The sequence below is a fragment of the Carettochelys insculpta genome, chromosome 8 (assembly GCF_033958435.1).
Source record: "Carettochelys insculpta isolate YL-2023 chromosome 8, ASM3395843v1, whole genome shotgun sequence".
Classification (NCBI taxonomy): domain Eukaryota; kingdom Metazoa; phylum Chordata; order Testudines; family Carettochelyidae; genus Carettochelys; species Carettochelys insculpta.
Window position 1 is genome coordinate 17,444,650 of NC_134144.1, and position 19,761 is coordinate 17,464,410.

The following is a 19,761-nucleotide window of genomic DNA, read 5'->3' on the forward strand; positions in this document are numbered from 1 at the left end:
AGGTACTTGTTATAAACTTTCCCAGATTTAAGGTAAATTATCCCAACCAGCCGTATCTACCAGAGATTTCTACTTCTTCATGAAAGGGTAACTTTTGGGTAGATCTGTTTGCAAGGGAGTTTCATGCTTCTAAGAGTATTGCCCTGGCCAAAATCAGCTCCCATTGAGCAAGAGAAGGATCTGATCCAAACCCTAGATCCCAACATGTCAAACAATGAGAAATCTGAATTTAGGTCCCAGTCTGAATTCAACAACTAATTCCTGTGTGATGAGCTGTAACCCAGGGGATGCGCTCTGAGGCTATGGTTATACTTGCAAGTTTGGCTGGCGAAACTCCGGTTTGGTCAACAAAACTTGTGGCACATGCAAACAAAAAATGGGATTTGTTGGCAGTATCTTGAGGAAACACAGCACTTTTGCTGGCAGTGTTCTGCCTCAAAGCTCTGGTTGGTGAGAGAGAGACAACAACGGAAATGCTGTGTTATGGAAACTGGTGTCTTCCAACAAAAGACATTACCTCACTCACCTTCTCTCTCTTCTGATACCATGGGACTACATTCATTTACCTCTTTTGTGTGTTGTAAAAGATGTGGGAAGTCTATAGGCTGGGATAGGTGAAGGCCTCTTTAAAATAAATAAGTGAATAACATGTTACCTCATGTACCTGCATCATGTAGGCTATTGGTGATTTTAGCTATACCAACTATTCAAATGGGAGAGAAAGAATAATGTTCATTGTGGTTTAAATATTGGTGCATTTTTGGAATCCTGTTCCAAAATTAACAGGTGCTTCCACAGTACTTCGCACTAAACTGTTTGCAGGCTGCTATAAAATGTATGAACAAACATGGCTTGAAATTGGAATGTCGCACATTAAAAATACGATATGATGTTAGTATTGACCTAATATAACAAGGTTATAAGTAAATTGCTCACTGTTGTCATTCATTTTTAGTAAACCGATATGGGACTAGCACAACTATTCCCCAGCGCCCTATTAAAGTCTCTTAACTAATTTAACAAATGCATTGTAAATGTGTAGCTGGAGATACTGTACATAAACACACATTTCACAGAGGAACTTTAATAAACAAACAAATGGAATATCAGTTGAGATAGTTTAGCTTTCTCACTTGTCCTTAATAAATTAGTTATAAGAAAAACAAACAGTTCACATGCATAAACATCATGGCTACACTAGACCCCTCCTTTCGGAAGGGGCACAGTAAGTAGGCCGTTTCAAAGATGTTAATGAGGTGCTGACGTGAATATGCAGCTCCTCATTAGCATAATGATGGCCACGTGCAATGTGAAAGTGCCACTTTTGGAACACACGCCACCTGTGTGGGTGGGGGCCTTTCAAAAGGACCTCCTGGACTTCAAAAGCCCCTTCTTCCTAAACCCAAATAGGAAGGATGGGGCCAGTGTAAATGTAGCTCGTGGTTTTTGTTGCAAGGACAGTATTTTACAGTATTTGTTTGCCTTTTAATAACGTATGAGAATCACATTAGTCCTCTGAAGAGCTTGGAGCATCACAAAGCTTGACTCTTTCATGAACAGAAGTTGGTCCAATATAAGATATCACCTCACCCACATTGCCTCTTGAAAGACTTTAAAAGGTATTTAAAGCCCAGGGTTGTCTAGCTCAAGGCTTTCACATATATTCCAAATCAACTCTGGAAAGTGAAGCTACGAGGCTGATGAATTAGTGTGAATTAAATTCATATTGTGGTCTTTAGAAAGAGGCACAGATGTCCCCTCTGTCCCTCCTGGTAAAAACTCTCTAGCAACTAGCCAATGAAATATAACAGCTAGCTTTCCAGTGAGGCTATTTTGCCTGCGCATATTTTGTCCTTGTGGAATCCCAGTAACGTGCGCAAACTGCGTTTCAATTAAAGAAGGCTGAAGGGCAGATAGAGCTGATGAGTAGTGCATGTTCGGACATAGTTTGATTTATACCTACCTCAGGCAGCAGAATCTAAGCATACATATGTGAAAAATTTGCTCTGGTGAAAATATCGAATAAATCAGGAATTTAAACAAAACCCCACAGCTATCAGATGCTGCTGGGAATGTTTGAGTGTCAGTAAGACCAGCATTTGGCAGAATTCTGTCAGGCAGACACCCAGCCTACTCCTTTCCTTTCTTCATATATATGATGTGTTTTGAGAGCAGGCGTAGACTCCCTGTCACCCCTATGATACCTTCTTCTTCAAAGTCTGCGGTTATTCAGGTAAAGAGATACCTGGAGAGAGCACCTGTCATTTTGATGATTACAAAGGATCTTGTTTTTTTCTGCTTAGTTTCTACTGGCTTGGTTTTCATGTTAACATTCCTAATAAGGCCTGGGGGGGAAAAATGGCAGATAGTCATTTTTAAAATTCCTTACTGAGTTCTTTGATTTTCCTCCTAGAAACGCCATGCTTAAATGGGACTCACAAGACTGTAGGTCAGCGTGTCTATTCTGCCAAAAAGGTGTGCTCCAAACTTAGGTAACTTAGGTTAAACAGGGACTCTTCTATAAGTTTTAACTTGAGCTGCTTACCCAAGTTAATATCCCAGCTGTCATGTCTTCACAGCTAGAGTTAGCTAACAAGGTGGTTTGGCAATATAAACAAACCCTAAAACACTCATGGGGATTTGCACTTTTGGCAAACTGTAGAATTATTTTTGTTACATCCAAAAAACATTTTATCCTTATGCATCTTTTTTATGGCCAATAAAATAAAATAATTTATTCAGTTCTCTGGCTCCTTTCCCAATGAAAACATTTAGTTGATTCTTATCCAGCATATTGATACCCTACTTTGAATGAACAACTAAATCTCAGTATTTATAAACAAACAGGGTAGTCCCATGGTCTTGAAAACCAGTGACATCCCTGTTCTCTTAGCCTCTCTCTATGTTCCTGTCAGTTTTATATTGAAATGTGTTTTTTCCCTGGTTGTTTTCAACCACATTACATTTCCCACCTCACAGTAACTGCTAGCTAACCTGATGTTTAACACTCTTCAGTCTGACACATACTAATAATGCTATCATGTTCTCTGTGGGGACAGTCAACTGAAAAGTGACAAATTCAAAAATAGATAAAAGGAAATACTTTTCCATCCAACACACAAATTAACCTGTGGAATTTATTCCCAGAGAGATAATTGAGAGCAACCCTTTAGCAGGATTCTCAAAGTATTAGACATCTGGAATATCCAGAATACAATATAACATATTAGCTATATAAAAGAATTATGGAGGTGGTATGAGTCATCCTGCATAAGATGAACTCTTGGGGGCTGGGTGGAAATTTCTCTGACAAGAGGTCCTCTTGTAACTAACTACAGGTTCAAGCTGGCTAGCCCTGCATTCTCTTGTCTGGCAACATCCTTAATCTGGCATGATTTTAGTTAGCCAGACGACCACTTATCATAGGTTTGGTCAGGTTTCCCAAAGTCCATAAAGTTGATTTCCAGCCACCAGTCCTGGCTCTGAGTGTCCTTTAGTTGTTATTGGTCCCTAAATATTCTAAGAGCCCAGTAAGCAGTGGAATTGTTGGTAATGTTGCTATACAATATTGACTTCCTGTGGTCCAACAATTTCTCTTGTTTGGTGCTGGTGGAGTCCCGAGGGTGCCAGACAAGAGAGGTTCTTTACAGGAGAGTTCTTCTGTCTTCATCTGAAGCAGCTGATGAGCAGCCAATGGATAAGATGGGCAATTAGTCTGAGCCAGTGTGGCAGGTACCATGTTCCTTGTGTAAAACCAGTTTAGATCAGAGGAGAAACAGACTCAATAAATCTCCATTTTGTGGGCTCTTACATTTGGCAAGACTGACTGGATAATTAACTAGCTGAATATTCCTAACCACATCAATGTGAACTGAATGTGCTTCATATTATGAGAAATGATTTTTCACTTCTTTTGAATTCTCTCTCTTCTTGGTATATGGATAGATAACTGGGCGATAATTTCAAATACCAAAATCATTGATTGTTTTCCTATTAATAGTTCACATAGGTACAATGCTAACATAGAAAAGACTTCTTGTTCTAACGTATTAGACAATACTAAAATAAAAAATAAAGTGTTGATAAATACCTCTGAAAAAAGAACACACAGACATATATATAAGATAAACTGGAAAAATGATGCTGCACTTGTGTTTTGTAAAAAGCATATTCTATTTTTTATGCTGCTAGTGCTACAACATCATGCACATGGTAACTTGACTTAAAAATCTGCTGCACAGGAAATATTGAAATAGATCATAATCTGTGATTTTTTTTTGTTTTTTTGTTTTGGCCTACCTTCTATTAATGCTATATTGTCTGCAAATAAGTAGCAGGAGTTGATGTTTTATAATGGTACAATCATTTCAGCATTTTAAGAAAACAGAAAAGGAAAGAAATATCTGTAGATCACCACACTGCAACACCACAGCACATAAGTGTAATAATAATCATACTGAAGCAATCCACTAAAGGCTGTGGCCACACTTGGCCAAAACTTCGAAATGGCCATGCTAATGGCCAAATGGAAGAATACTAGTGCAGTGCTGAAATGAATATTCAGTGCCTCATTAGCATGGTGCCACCTACAGTGCTTCGAAGTGCCGCTTTCGAATGTGTGTGTGGCTCGTCTACACGGGGGTCCTTTTTGAAAGGGGAATAAGAGGATTTCCAAATGTGCGGGGTCCTTTCAAAAAGGACCCCCATGTAGCCGAGCAGCTGGCAGCATGCTAATGAGGAGCTGAAAAATATTCATTTCAGCGCTTAATTAGTATTCTTAGATTTGGCCATTAGCATGGCCATTTTGAAATTTTGGCCAAGTGCGGACACAGCCAAAGACAGAGGTGAGATCCATGCAAAATAACAGGACTCATAGGAGCTAATGAGTACAAAAGGCTAGGATTTGGGATCCTTAGGTAAATATTCATTCACATTACTTTTCATTCAGTCCTTCTGAAGTCAATAGAGCTATTTACATAAACAAAGGCTCACCAGCATTAGTAAGAGTTTCATAGCCTAAGCCAGAACAGTGCCACGCTGGAGTCAAAAAGATCCAGCACTTCTTATAAAGGAAGACTGAGACTGATGGAACATGAATGTGCTCAGATTTGGTGACAGTAGGCTTAGAGCATGTAGGTCACATGCTTTGCAGAAGTACTGAACTGATTATATCATTTTCACTCTAACCCAGATAAAGCCTCATGCAGGTGTTTGATTTTGAACAGGTGTTCAGTCCCACTGAGTTCAGTTAGCTAACTGTGTGTGTCAGTCAGAAAGACTGGAAGCTTCAATCTGATCTAAATGATGCTTGAATATCCAAGTGCCAAAACAACCTCTGATGAAAATAATGTAAAAATCACTATATATGTATTATAGGTGCTGAAATAAGCATCATACATACTGCTGTTTAATTTACTTATATACTGTGTGTTTGGTGGTTTAGAGATAGCCATGTTAGTCTGTTTCAGCAAAAAAAAAATAAACCAAGGACCTGGTGGTACTAACAATTTTATTGTGGCATAAGCTTTCATGAGTTGCAACTCACTTCATCAGATGCATTTTGTTGTTTTTGTCTGTTATGGAACCATAGAATCATAGAATATGAGAAATGAAATGGACCTCAACAGATCATCAAGTCCAGTGCTCTGTACTCATGGTAGGAAAATTTTGGAAAATTTTAAGCACCATTACACTGAGGAAGTTTTCCCGAACGGCCAACCTAAACCTTCCTTGCTGCAACTTAAACACATTTAAGCTTCTTGTCCTATCATCTGAGGTTAAGGAGAAAATTTTTTTTCCCTCTTCCTCGTAACACCTTTTCAGGTATCCCCTTCTCAGTCTTCTCTGTTCCAAACTGAACAAGCCCATCTTTTAATCCTTTTTGATGATTTTCTCTGGACCTTCTCAAGCTTATTCTCAGCTTTCCTGAAATATGGTGCCAGGAACTGGACACAATACTTCATTAGATGCTCAGCTGAGAATAGACTGTAAGAATTACTTCATGTGTCTTGCTTACAACACTCCTATTAATACATCCCAGAATGATGTTTGCTTTTTTTTTGCACGTGTCACACTGTTGAGTCATGTTTACCTTGTGATCTACTTAGATGCCTTTCTGCAGTACTCTTTCTTAGCCTGTTACTTATTTTGTACGTATGAAACTGGCTGTTCCTTCCTGATTGGAGTACTTAGCTTTTGTTCTTATTGAACTTCATCCGATTTATCCCAAGCCATTTCCCTTCAAAGTACTGGCAGCCCATTCCATCTTAGCATCATCTGCAAACTTTATCTTCATGCTTTTTATGCCATTATCTAAATCAGTGATAAAGATATTGAACAGAATCAGTCCCCAAACTGATAAGTGCAGAACTCCATTTGTTATGCCCTTCATCATGATGGTGAACTACTGTCTCAGAATGGTTTCCAATCAGTTATGCACCCATCTTATTGTTGCCCCATCTAGATTATATTGCCCTACTTTATTGATAAGAACGTCAAGCTTTACTAAAGTCTAAGTAGACCATGTATACCAAGTTCCCCTTATCCACAAGACTTCTTATCCTAGAAAGCTATCTGGTGGGTCTGATATGATATGGCATGGTAATGTTAAAAGAGAATTCCTTAATGGTTATTGCTAAACTGTATTCGCAGATCAGTTATAGGGAACAAACTTCTCTTGGAAGAAACTATAGCAGCAGGAACAAAAAAATCTCATTTCATTCCGATACAACTTTGACCAAATATATGGCAACAGAAAAATTGGTAAACAAACACATACACACACACATGCAATTGATTGCTGCTCTTAATCTAAAGCTGTTTTCATGTAGTTGTTCAAATTGTGCAAACCCATTTTCCGTGCAACTTTCAAATCTTTGACTAGAGCTTTAAATGAAAATATCATCTCTGCCACCCTTGTAGCATGAGCAGAACACTAATTGTCACTGTACATTTCTGTGTAGAGCATTCTGTGAAATTCTGTATGACGAATGCTAAATAGAAGTAGATTCCTTCAGTAGTCACTATATGTTACTCAGTCGGTCTCTGCTGCAGATCCCTCTGGCAAATCCCTTTGCCAGTTATTGATGAAAGGGCCAAGTTCTAGATCAGTTCTGACATTCAAGCCGTGTCTACACGTGCACGCTACTTCGAAGTAGCAGCACTAACTTCGAAATAGTGCCCGTCATGGCTACACGTGTTGGGCGCTATTTCGATGTTAACATCGACGTTAGGCGGCGAGACATCAAAGCCGCTAACCCCATGAGGGGATGGGAATAGCGCCCTACTTCGACGTTCAACGTCGAAGTAGGGACCGTGTAGCCGATCCGCATCCCGCCACATTGAAATAGCGGGGTCCGCCATGGAAGCCATCAGCTGAGGGGTTGAGAGACGCTCTCTCTCCAGCCCCTGCAGGGCTCTATGGTCACCGTGTGCAGCAGCCCTTAGCCCAGGGCTTCTGGCTGCTGCTGCAGCAGCTGGGGATCCATGCTGCATGCACAGGGTCTGCAACCAGTTGTCGGCTCTGTGGATCTTGTGTTGTTTAGTGCAACTGTGTCTGGGGGGGGGCCTTAAGGGAGCGGCTTGCTGTTGAGTCCGCCCTGTGACCCTGTCTGCAGCTGTTCCTGGCACCCTTATTTCCATGTGTGCTACTTTGGTGTGTAGACGTTCCCTCGCAGCGCCTGTTTCAATGTGGTGCTGCCCAACATCGAAGTCGAACGTCGACGTTGCCAGTCCTGGAGGACATGTAGATGTTATTCATCGAAATAGCCTATTTTGATGTCACTACATCGAAATAAGCTATTTCGATGTCGCGTGCACATGTAGACGTAGCCTCAGAGGCACACCTGCATTGAGACTGCTTGTATACAGTCACCCCCCAGCCTCCCTTGGAATAAGATGTGGTTGTGCTGTGCATTGCTTGCTTGTGCCCTTCTTCTGATCTTGCAAGGTGTAAGACATAGATTTCATCTATACAAAGCACCTTCTCCTGAGTAAGCCGTCTTTACAGACAGTTTAAGAAAGTATCCACTCACCTATTGTCTTAAATTATAACAGTAGGTACAGTACAAAGAAGGCAATTAGTTGAACCCATTTTAGCTCCACTCCTCAAAATGGCTTTTTGTTTAAACAGAAATGTTAATATTTTTGTTTCTTTTTGAAAGGAAAACTCAAAAAAATTTGAAAAGTATTGCAATTAAAACAAAATATTTGTTTTTGTGTGTGTGGAATAATTAAATCTTTTAGAGCTATTCTTTATTTTCATAACTTGAAAGCTCCAGGTAATTATGAGCTTGCCTGACATTGATCCAAGTTAACATAATGGAGGGTTTGATATGGGACTTCATTCAGAAGGCCCTAAAAGCAGAGTAAGGTAGTTAAGGCACCTCTCAACTCTAGGCACCTTTGAACATTTGGCCCTTTTGCACTTTGGAAAAATGCTACTTTCCAACTCTAAGATATCTGGGAGACTTTGGAGTCAGACACTTAAAAAAGTTGTAAGAGTGTGAGAGGGAGGCCAGGCACGGCAGGGGTTAAACAAGGCCTGTTGGCCCAATCAGCCCCACCCTGGTTCACCTGTGGCCAGTGTCAGGCCTGGAGGGGTATAAAAGGAAAGAAGCCAGCTCAGTTTGGGGATGACCAGCCAAGAGGTAGGAGCTGGTTCTGAGAAAGTAGGCCCCAAGCCAGAGCTGCCACCTGGTTAGCTGCTGGAGGGTGCAGCCTAGGGCCCTCCCCCCAGGCACTGAGGGGAATGGGGAGCCTCTCCCCCTGGGAACCCCTCTTCTGCCAAAGAGGGAGCTAGATTCTCAGGGCCATGCCCCAAACTTAACCCATAGACTCCTGGGTGGGGCTGAAGACCAACCCAACAGGCCCTGGTTGTGGGGCCTAGCCACTAGACCACCCTGTCCCAGATGCAAACTGCTCACAAAAGTCTTGTGTAATGTCTTATTTCCAGTAGCAATAGGATCTGTCTTTATAGGTAAGATCTAAGCAAACAACATCAAAATTTTGTAGAAGGTGAGGCTGTAGTTGGCAGCAAAGCACAAACATATTGATAGTTTCAGTTCTCATTTAAAAATTACCCTGAAAATTGCAAAGGACAGCCTTCTGTCACATGCCTGTACTTATGCATTTGTGTTTGGTGCAGTCTATTGATTACCTAAAGCTGTAACAAATAAACAGCAGAACACAGGTTAGAAAAGAAGACGGCAAACCCACTTAGTGACACACTGAAGAGAAATAATGACATCACTTTCAAATATTTCATCTGCATTACTTTGAGAAATCTACCCTTTGTCTATCAGAAGCTGGGAAGGTATATGGACATTTTTCTAAGTACTCTGGTCTTGAAAGTACTTTGACCTGTGGGCCAGTTGTTAATTTGTTTTATAATCTCATTAATGTGTGATTAGGACAGCCACTAAAAAGTCAATACTCTTAATAAGAAAAATCTAACAATGTAATCAAATTCTTTCCATGAGATTAGTATTTTTGACTTTCTTTGGACATCATAATAATGCCTGGTTACTAAGTGCAGTTTTATACCAATTAAAATCAGACAAGAAGCAAGACAAGCACCTTTCACAACATAAACTTTTCCCTTTCTGCTTTTTACACTCTTTTCTGTGAGTACAAATTAAAGGGAAGCTTTTCTCTTACTATTCTTAGCTAATCTCAGTGATTGTCCACTATAAGAAGGAAGGTGTCAGGTGTCAGAGTTGAAGCATCATCTCTCATATGTTTCTTTTTCTAGTTTATTTGTCTACCACATTCTTTTAATTAAGACCTAATTTGAATTTAGACTTGTTGGCATGAAAGCCTTGGAAAACAAATTAATATATTTCTCCACGCAACAGCCATAGTATAATAATCCACTGTCCTTGAAATGTACACTCAAAGGCTGTGTCTACACTGCATGTTTCTTTCAATGGTACTTTTTGACCTTTCAAGGTCAAAAAAAGTAAATTCAAAAAAATCGCATTCACTCGGGCCCAGCATTGTGAAACGAAGGGTTCTCATTTACAGCCACAGCATGGCAAAAGGAGCATTCCTATAAGCTATTAATAGCTGTGCTTTGTTCACACATTCAATTTTCATCCTGGGATTGGGAGGCAATGAAAGTCATTCACAGAGCTGAAGTTATTTCTTCTAGGGAAAAGGCCTCTTAATTTGACTTTTCATGCATGGCTGTGTGAATGCTTTGTGCAGGTGTGTGTTATGTTTTTGTCCCCTGCAAAATAAATAAATAAACAAACACATAAATAAATCTGGAAGTGTCGCACTTTAAAGACTAACAAAATAAATTATTAGGTGAGCTTTCATGGGACAGACCCACTTCTGTCTTTTTGTGTTGATAGTATATAGACTAGCACGGCTCCTTCTCTGTTATGATTCTGTTTTGTTTCTTTTCCTTTTATTGTTTTTTTCTTTAAGGAGAGCATCGTGTGAAGGCCATACTAAAGAAGCAGTTTGTGAGGTATTGCTCCGAAGGCAAGTGGTCTGCTTGTCTCTAACCAGCTGCTGCTCTTTTTGGGTCTGCCGGTTTATACCTTTAGCCAGAGAATGACAATCATTGGGTGAAGGCTTTGAAAATGGAGGAGCAGTCACCCCTTGTGGCTCTCTTGATACATTGAATAAAATGATTGAAATGGCATCAGTGGGATCCTTCTGTCCTCTGTAAGGCAGGGCAGCATGCCATGGCTGATGAAGTCAAATACATATGCGCATGAATGTCCCTGGTAAAGGGAGGTCATGCAGGAGTGTCACATGAGCTGCTCTCATTCCAGTCAGATCCTGCAGGGAAGCTGCTAGAACACAGACAGCAATGACATCATCAGTGCTCATTCTTCTGGGATAGAAAATCTTTTCTTTTGCGAACCATCTGCATGCAGCCCCCCCACAACCCTGCCTCTGGGACTTGTCATTCAGTCTGCATTCCCTTGCTCTCCCGGTGCCCCCAATTTCTGTTCTGTTTGGTCATTCTCAGTTTTAAAAAAAAATAATTTTTGACATCTTCTTTTCCATTTTCTGGTTCACGTTCTTTTACTCAGCCAGCTTTCCCTCAGTTTTCTCCTCCTGTCCTTTGCCCTTCTCTCGACTTTCTTCCTCCAGCTCTCTCTGCCAAGAGCTTCCCTACCTCGTCTCCCCCTTTGCTTTTTCCAGGCCTCTTCCAGTTCTGACATTCCTGATCTCTAATTTCTTGCCCCACTGCTTTTCCTGCCACTTTCTGACTGGACTCCTTTTTGTTCTCTGTCTACTGCAAAGCTCACTCTATTTTTCCCCCCATCCATGTGCGGAATAAATTTTGTTACATGCCCTGAGACATGTGAATGTGCATCACCAGAGACACACAAACCTAGCTGTGGGCACTTGGCCAGTCAGCTGGGCAGCATTTGAATCATTCCAGAGTGGCCACCAAAGCACTCAGGGAACATTGTCCCTCCTGATTAGTTGGCCAGATGACAAACGTCACCAGTGACAATTCTAATAAGCACTGGGCCTGCCAGCAGATTCTTGGTGAAAATGAAATTATATTCTTTTTAGAAAATGAGAATAAAAACAAACCTAGAGATTTAAGGGGAGACAGTGACTCCCCCAAGTCCCAGACTGCACCCAGGGGATCCTATTGCAGTCTTCACCCCTCATGACCTTGGAAGGAAATATAAAGTGTGGCAGGACCAGGTCAGAGGGCTCCTTCCAAGGGAGAGAAAAGCAGCCCAAACAGCCAGAAGGGCCTGCTAAGTACAAGCAGCTGGGTGGGAGCTGACTCAGCCAAATTGGGGTCAGCTGACTCCACGGCTGGCTTGATATGAGTCCTTTAAAAACCCTCTGTAGGTGGATGGTGGGGAGGGTAGAGAGGAGAGTGGTAGGAAAGACAGAGTCAGAGTGCTTAAACCGAATGCAAGGCAAGCCAGCTTTGGGGGCAGGACAACAGAGGAGAGAACCTTTGGAATAGTGTCTAGGCTCCCTACCCTGGAGACCTATTGCCAGCCCTAGCTCCTGGGGGAAAAGTGCTGAGAGAATGGAAAGACAACAGACACTAAACTGAGCTGTGGTTGGGATAAGAGGGGCCCTTGCCACAGAAGAGGGAACAATCATGAGTTGGGGCTTAGTTAATATTGGAGGAGAACAAAACTACAAAATGTTGACCTTTACACTTCCTTCTCAGATAGCAGCAGTTTCCCACTCCATGTATATAGGTGAGGATAAGAATTAATCTATTTCTTGTCTGTTTTGTTCTTAAATTAACCATTATTATTCCTTATCAAGATGTGCTGTATTTGGTATTTGTTTATTGATCTGGGGTGGGCTGTATTTTCCTCTAAACAAGCGCTTGCTAGCCCACAGGAAGAAATGAATCCAGTGGGACTAAGTAGCTCCTGAGACTGAAATTTAGAAAAGAGAGCTCATGTGCAGGAGTTAAATTCTTCTCCTTGTATACCACAGTGAGCAGATTGAGTTAAGAACCTTAAGCAAGGTTAGACTAAAGTGACCACTCCCAACATGGTGACAACCCAGTGAAACAGATATTTGTTTTATTGTAAGAATATGGCACTGCTTGATGAGCAGCTGTTGATTTCATTCAACTGTGGGCAAAAGCAAGATGTGTGAAAATAGAGCATGTACTGCTGGCAATTCTGTCATCAAACAAACCTTCATGAGGTGGCTGCTGTTCAGCTCCTGGGCTGAGCAGAGTTTAGCCTAGGTATGACACCAGATCATTAGGAGCGTACCGTGAACCAGCTCAGAACAGGTCACTCTTTAAGGCATTGACACTTGAAACAGGGCAGGCTTAAATAGTAAGATAGAATAACTGCATGGTAGGTGTCTCTCACAGTTAATGTGAACTACTACTGCAGATCCAATTTAGCCAACAGCCAACAATTGTGCTCAATCAAATATGTTTCTTGTTATCTTGTACCTTTCAAGGCTCATGTATTATTCTAGAGTGAGAGTCAAGTTTGGCACAGCAGCCTCTTAACACAACTATGACTAGTCTATTGGGGATGCTTCAAGGAATATAGGGCAACATAAGTTTGTGGGAGTAGGGAGGTGATCAGGTACAAGTCATGTCATACATGTGAAGGGACATGGTTCCTAGTTATTGGCAACACAGTGATTCACTTTGATGTCACTGGTTTAAACCTGGAGGACTTGCCCTGAAGGCCATACAGTGAGATTAGACGCATGCCCAGGGAAGATAACTGAATTTCCACTAAAAAAAACTCCTTTTTTAAATAAAATTAAAATCTCTCTTCTCTGTGCTAGGGAAACTGGATCTGCGTCCTTGTGGAGAGGATTGAATTGCTTATCTTGCTGCTGCGAACAGTGATATTTTCACAGAGAACGGGTCCTATGTAGCAGATTCTATGCTGGGTGACGGTCTTTGCAACATCTGGGATTGATACCTCTGGAGATCAATGGGTGGGGGGGAGTAACTTAGCAGATCAAGTGAAGATATGCCAAATCAACTTCAGATCTCCCTCAAATCAACTCTGGCACTCTATCCTATATGAGAAGACCAAGTTGAATTGACCTAAGGGATGTTGACTGTTGTTTCAATAAGGTTTCATATGATCAGCACTGTAAAAAACCCTGGGGTCTTATGAGGATAGTCAGTTCCACAGAGCTATGTAGGAGAGACACGAACGTACTAAGGATGGGAAATGAGGAGAAACAGAGAGAGTGTCTTGTTTCTCACCTAGCAATGGCAGACAAACCACACAAGCTTGAAAGAGTTTGGGCCAGAGCCTCAGAGGGAATATATAAGCTTTGTTCTAGTGACTTCACCAGAGAGCTTCCTGATGCTAGCTAGGAACCTGGGTCTCAGGTTGGATAAGCATACAAATGTTTACTTTTTATAGGCTTATTCATAGAACATATTCAGAGCCTTGAGGCAGCCTCTCTCTCTCTCTCTCTCTCTCTCTCTCTCTGACCCCCACCCCAACCTGCTTGTTGAACAGCTAACTAGAAAGGCCTGAAGCAGGCCAGCTCCTTCCCATCTTTTCTCACAGGGACAGGAAGATCTGGTGAGTTCTATGATTTCCTGAAATTGTGCCTTGCAATATGGGGTGCAACACAAGAGAATGCCCCAGGCAGGTGCCAACTTAGGAAGGGAGACTCTTGGTTCCTGTTAACTTATCCTAAAATGCAGTGAGTCGTGAAGTGATAGGATCACAGGAGAAAAGCTGAAATGTTCATCACTTGTGCAAACAATTCAGGAAGGACAAACTTTTGACTGGTCCTTATTTGCCTAGCATAGTATACGTTTATTTGCTTATTAGGCGACAGACAGCAACTGCCCAATTTTGGAGAAGCAGGAAAAGTCAGATACAGAAATCCACACTTTTCTCTTATCACTTCCTTTTCCCTTACCCCTTCCCAGCCAGCTCTATCATTCACTAGCTTGGGACTGATAATGCAAACTCCACTCTGCTGTTCAGTTCAGCAAGAAGGAATTCTACAGAAAGAAAGATTATACTTCTCAAAAATCAAGCAAATATCGCAAGCATTACCACATCCACAGCTTTATTGAGGTATTTCATCAAACTATTACATAGGAGACCGTAAATATTAATACATAAGCTACTTCTGTTTTTCTTTTCAAAAACTGCCTTTAATATCTTGATAATGTAGTTCTCATGGCCTACTTTTGGAATATGCGATGTTTGTATTGTAACCTTGTTGGTTCCAGGATTGTAGAATAAAAAGATAGGTAATATATTTTATTGGGCCAACTTTTGTTAGTGAAAGAGGCAAGATTTCAAGGCATACAGTAAACCCTTTACTTTGTCTCATTTAATTATTTTGAAAAACTTGGGCCAGTGCTTCCAGGAATGACATCTCATGGGTGGTGAATTAGGCCTATGTCACTCGAAAAACACCAATGCTATTATGCTGATAAGAAGCCCATGGGATCTTTCTCAGGGGAAATAGAAATACACCACATATAACAAACGGGGCTTTCATTAGCATTTAGACAGAAAATCAAGTAAGTTTTAACAAACAGTATAATATTTTATAATATTTAGCTTAAGTTTTAGTTCAACATCAGATACAAGTAAACTATTACAACATTGTCCTAAATTAGATATAACTAAGAGAATTTTATATTACAACACTAGAGAAGTACAGTGCTGTGAGTAGCTTTGATTTATTTCAGCAATCACATCAAATGTAATGCAGAATGTTCTCTCTTTCTTTAGGGCTTGATTCAAGTGAGTTATATAACTCCTCTTGGGAGCCCAGTCACCAAGCCCCCACGTACACACACAGGGAGTGATAATCTGTTGCAAATCCTGGTTGTATTATATTTTAAGAAGGTCAGTAACTTATAAACTTGTGTTGTGGGTGTGCAACTCGAGTCTATAACACTGATACAAAGAAAACAATGACTTTGGAAAAGAAGATTTCTGCACACACCCTGCAGAGGGCTAAGTCTACACACGAAGCCTCTATCCATATGTAACACCAACAGACCCAGGTTGCCGGCCCCAGGGATAGAATCTGCAACCATAGGATCTAAAGCCCTGCACTCTACCATGTGAGTTAAAGGCCAGCTGGCTCTCAGCCAAGGCTGTAGAGCAGAGACTTCACTCACCCCAGAAGAGGTCTCAGTGCCTCTGGGTACTCCATATAGAGTCACTCTCAGAAGTGATTTGCTGGCGAAACTTTGCTGACTGATTCCATCTACACTTGAAAGCAGATTGAAACAGCCATCTGTCCTGTTGCTGGGCCCTCTCTAGCAAGAATGGCTGACCAGAAAGTCTGTAAATAGGGCTTCCTGGTGAACTGGAAGGGCTGTCTGTGGGCCCCAGATTGTCTACATAGCTGTTTTGTCCACAGAGCACTGTTGAAAGAGGCTTCGTACCTGAACGGGGAGAGGTATAAAGCTGCCAGTGGATCTGCCAGGTTTGGCTGACAAACTGTCAACAAAGCACATTTTGAAGGTAGATGCTCCACGTTTTTTCTGACAAAACCTCAGTTTTGCTGGAAAGAGCCTTTTGTGTGGATACAGCCCTAGAGGATAACAGACCCACGAGCAATGAGCGTAAATCATAAATCCTGCTTCACAAACTTTATTACTTTTTAGGATAGAATTATAAAATTAGTGGCTAATAGAAATTCAGGCAATATCATTTTTTGTATTTTGTGTTTCATGTGAAACATATGACAATCTCAGGCAATTTTTGTTTGAAAAATTAGAGCAGGAGGACTGAAAACTGTCTACAGCATCATATACAAAGAACATTAAAATGGCTATACAGTGAAATGAGCTCAGGTGTCTAGTATAAGCTTTCATGGGCAAAGACCCACTTCGTCAGATGCAGGTAGTGGAAATTTGCAGAGGCAGGTATAAATAGGCAGGGTTTTTTGTACATTGCCATTTCTGATATCCGACTTATGTGCATTTATTCTTTTCCGTAGGGACTGTCCAGTTTGTCCAATATATATAGCAGAGGGGCACTGCTGGCACATGATGGCATATATTACATTGGTAGATGTGCAGCTGAATGAACCTGTGATGGTGTGACTGACCTGGTTAATCAAATACGCAACAGTTGCATGAACACCACCCTATACCACAAACCCACTGACCACTATGTCTACCTTCATGCCTCCAGCTTCCATCCCAGACACACCACATGATCCATTGTTTACAGCCAAGCACTAAGATGCAATTGCATTTGCTCCAACCCCTCTGACAGAGACAAACACCTACAGGATCTTTACCAAGCATTGTTGAAACTACAATACCTACCCGAGTAAGTAAGGAAACAGATCAACAAAGCCAGACATGTAGCCAGAAGACTCCTACTTCAGGACAAGCCCAAGAAAGAAACCAACAGAACACCACTGGCCATCACCTACAGTCCTCCCCTCCAGCGCATCATCAGTGATTTACAACCCATCCTGGACAATGATCCCCAACTTTCACAGGCCGTGGGAGGCAGGCCAGTCCTGAAGCAAATTCTCACCAGCAACTATATACCACACCACAGCAACTCTAACTCAGGAACCTACCCATGCAATAAACCTCGGTGCCAGCTCTGCCCACATATCTACACCAGCAGCACCATGACAGGACCTAACCAGGTCAGTCACACCATCACAGGTTCAATTCAGCTGCACATCTACCAATGTAATATGCCATCATGTGCCAGCAGTGCCCCTCTGCTATATACATTGGACAAACTGAACAGTCTCTACAGAAAAGAATAAATGCACACAAGTCGGATATCAGAAATGGCAATGTACAAAAGCCTGTAGGAGAGCACTTCAGTCTCCCAGGACACACAGTAGCAGATTTAAAAGTAGCTATCCTACAGCAAAAAATTTTTAAAACCAGACTCCAAAGAGAAGCTGCTGAGCTGCATTTCATCTGCAAATTTGACACCCTCAGCTCAGGATTAAACAAAGACTGCGAATGGCTGGCTAAATACAAAAGCAGTTTCTCCTCTCTTGGTGTTCACATCTTCAGATCAACTGCTGGTAGTGGGCCTCACCCTCCCTGACTGAGTTAACCTCGTTCTCTCCAGCCTTGCTCTGGCCTGCCTATTTATACCTGCCTCTGCAAATTTCCACTACCTGCATCTGACGAAGTGGGTCTCTGCCCATGAAAGCTTATGCTCATACATTTCTGTTAGTCTATAAGGTGCCACAGCACCCCTCATTGCTTTTGCAGATCCAGACTAACACGGCTACCCCTCTGATACTTGACAGATGTCTAGTGGGACACTGAATGTTGTTTGACATTTTCATTAATGATATGGGGAGAAGGAGTAAACCATACAGTAATCAAATATGTAAATAGTAATTGGCGGCAGACAGACATGTGGGGAACCAGAAAAATTAGAATCAGGAAAAGAGAGTAACTAAATGAGACTCAGCTTGGAACATGTAAGCCAATATATCTGGTAATAAAAGGCTCTGAAGCATGTATTTGGCAGGACAAATTGGAAACCCTTAATTCTTAAACAAGTCAGTGACTTTTCATATGATAGGGTATGAGTTATCAGTGTCAAGTGGTTCATGTGTTTGTGGCTGGCTACAGAAATACACAAACTATACAAATTATACAAAGTTCTTCTCTCCCCTGCTTTCATGCAACTGCTCTGAAACTACTACATTAAAGTTTTGGCTCCCTGTTACTATCAGACAGATCAGACATACTGGAGTGCACTATAAGCAGTTTAATAATAGGATGCAATAGCAAACTAGAAACATTGAAAAATATAAAGAGGAAGGGTGACTCCTAGAACTATTCCATGTGGCACATGGTGTACGGAGACATTTCCCCGCCTTTTTTCTTTCCTATTGGTTTGTATCTGAGGCAGGGACCCTGGGCCAGGCCAAACCAAATTTACAGCATTTGGGGCCTAACTTTAGACCCCCAAAGTTTGCAGATATTCACAGTATTTAATAGCCTCCATACTCATTTTTTCATAGATGGCCCACAGATTTGGAAGGCATTTCCAGAAAATAGTAGCGCTAGTTTATTTATGCCATTGATTTTAGCATTTCTTTACCTTGTACTTAATAAAGTCATGGGAACCAAGATGCATGGTAGCTTTGAACCCGGTGAGCTCTCATGGAACAGGTAAGTGCACTGAAATGTTCAGGTGCCTTTGGTCTGTCTAGTGTTCACATGGCTGTATTCCTTTTCTTAGTAGGTTAAGCAGATAAAGAACCCAAAGCCTGCCCTAGTGGGAACGTATTTCATCCAGGGAAAATTTGGACATTTCAAAAAAATTCCTTTCCTGATTTGGTACCAAAAGTTGAAATCTCAAAAATGTTGGCAACCTAATGACCCACAAATATTTAGTGCAGGTCAATCAATATATATTGTTTTGATCATTTTTAAAAGGCTTTATGTCTTTGACCTTTTAACATTTTTATTTTTATTTCCTTTTTTTACAGTTTCTGTGTTTTTGTCATTACATACTATCTCCATTCTATACCAAATTGGCATTAGATTGAAAAATAAATTCCATGGGCAACACAGCTTCCTTTGTGTCTTTGTATAGATTAAAAATGAAATTCTAATAAAAAATAATGTTATTTTTTCCCTTCTCTTTTTTGAAAGGTGCTAAACTGACAGCTGACATCCCATGTTAATCCAAGGAGCAGAGACAGGAGCAATGACGTTTTCCCATTATCCTCACCAATATGCCTCAATGTTGGGACAACAGTGTCTGGAGATGAGAGTAGCTGAACTTCCATATCCATTTTCTTTCCTTCATTTGTAAGAGAATGAAGGACATTGCCCTTTTGTTAGCTGCACACCCAAAATACAACTTTTATAAGTTACTGACCTTCTTAAAATATAATACAACCAGGAGTTGCAACACAATCCCTGTGTGTGTACGTGTGGGCTTGGCTACTGAGCTCCCAAGAAGGGGCAGGGTCTTGGGCAGAAAGGGGTAGGGCTAGGTTAGCCAGCCCTCTGCACTATTTCTGCTGTGTGGGGCTCTGGGGGCAACTGCTGCCTTGGTCGTGGTGGCAATGGCCCAGGGGCCCAGGTCCTTTTAAACGGCTAAGCCCTGAAGCAACTGCCCACCTGCCCCTCCATTAAATGGCTGTGAATAACCTGACTGTGAAACAAGAACTGAAAGACATTTCATTTCATCTTTCTACTGCAATAACACACAGCTCTTCAAAGTGGTGTTAGACGGGGCAAAAGAAGAAATTTATAGAGCTGCTTTAATAATAAACTATGATGAGTTGCAATTTTGTTGAGTTAATATCCTAACTTCTAAGTCT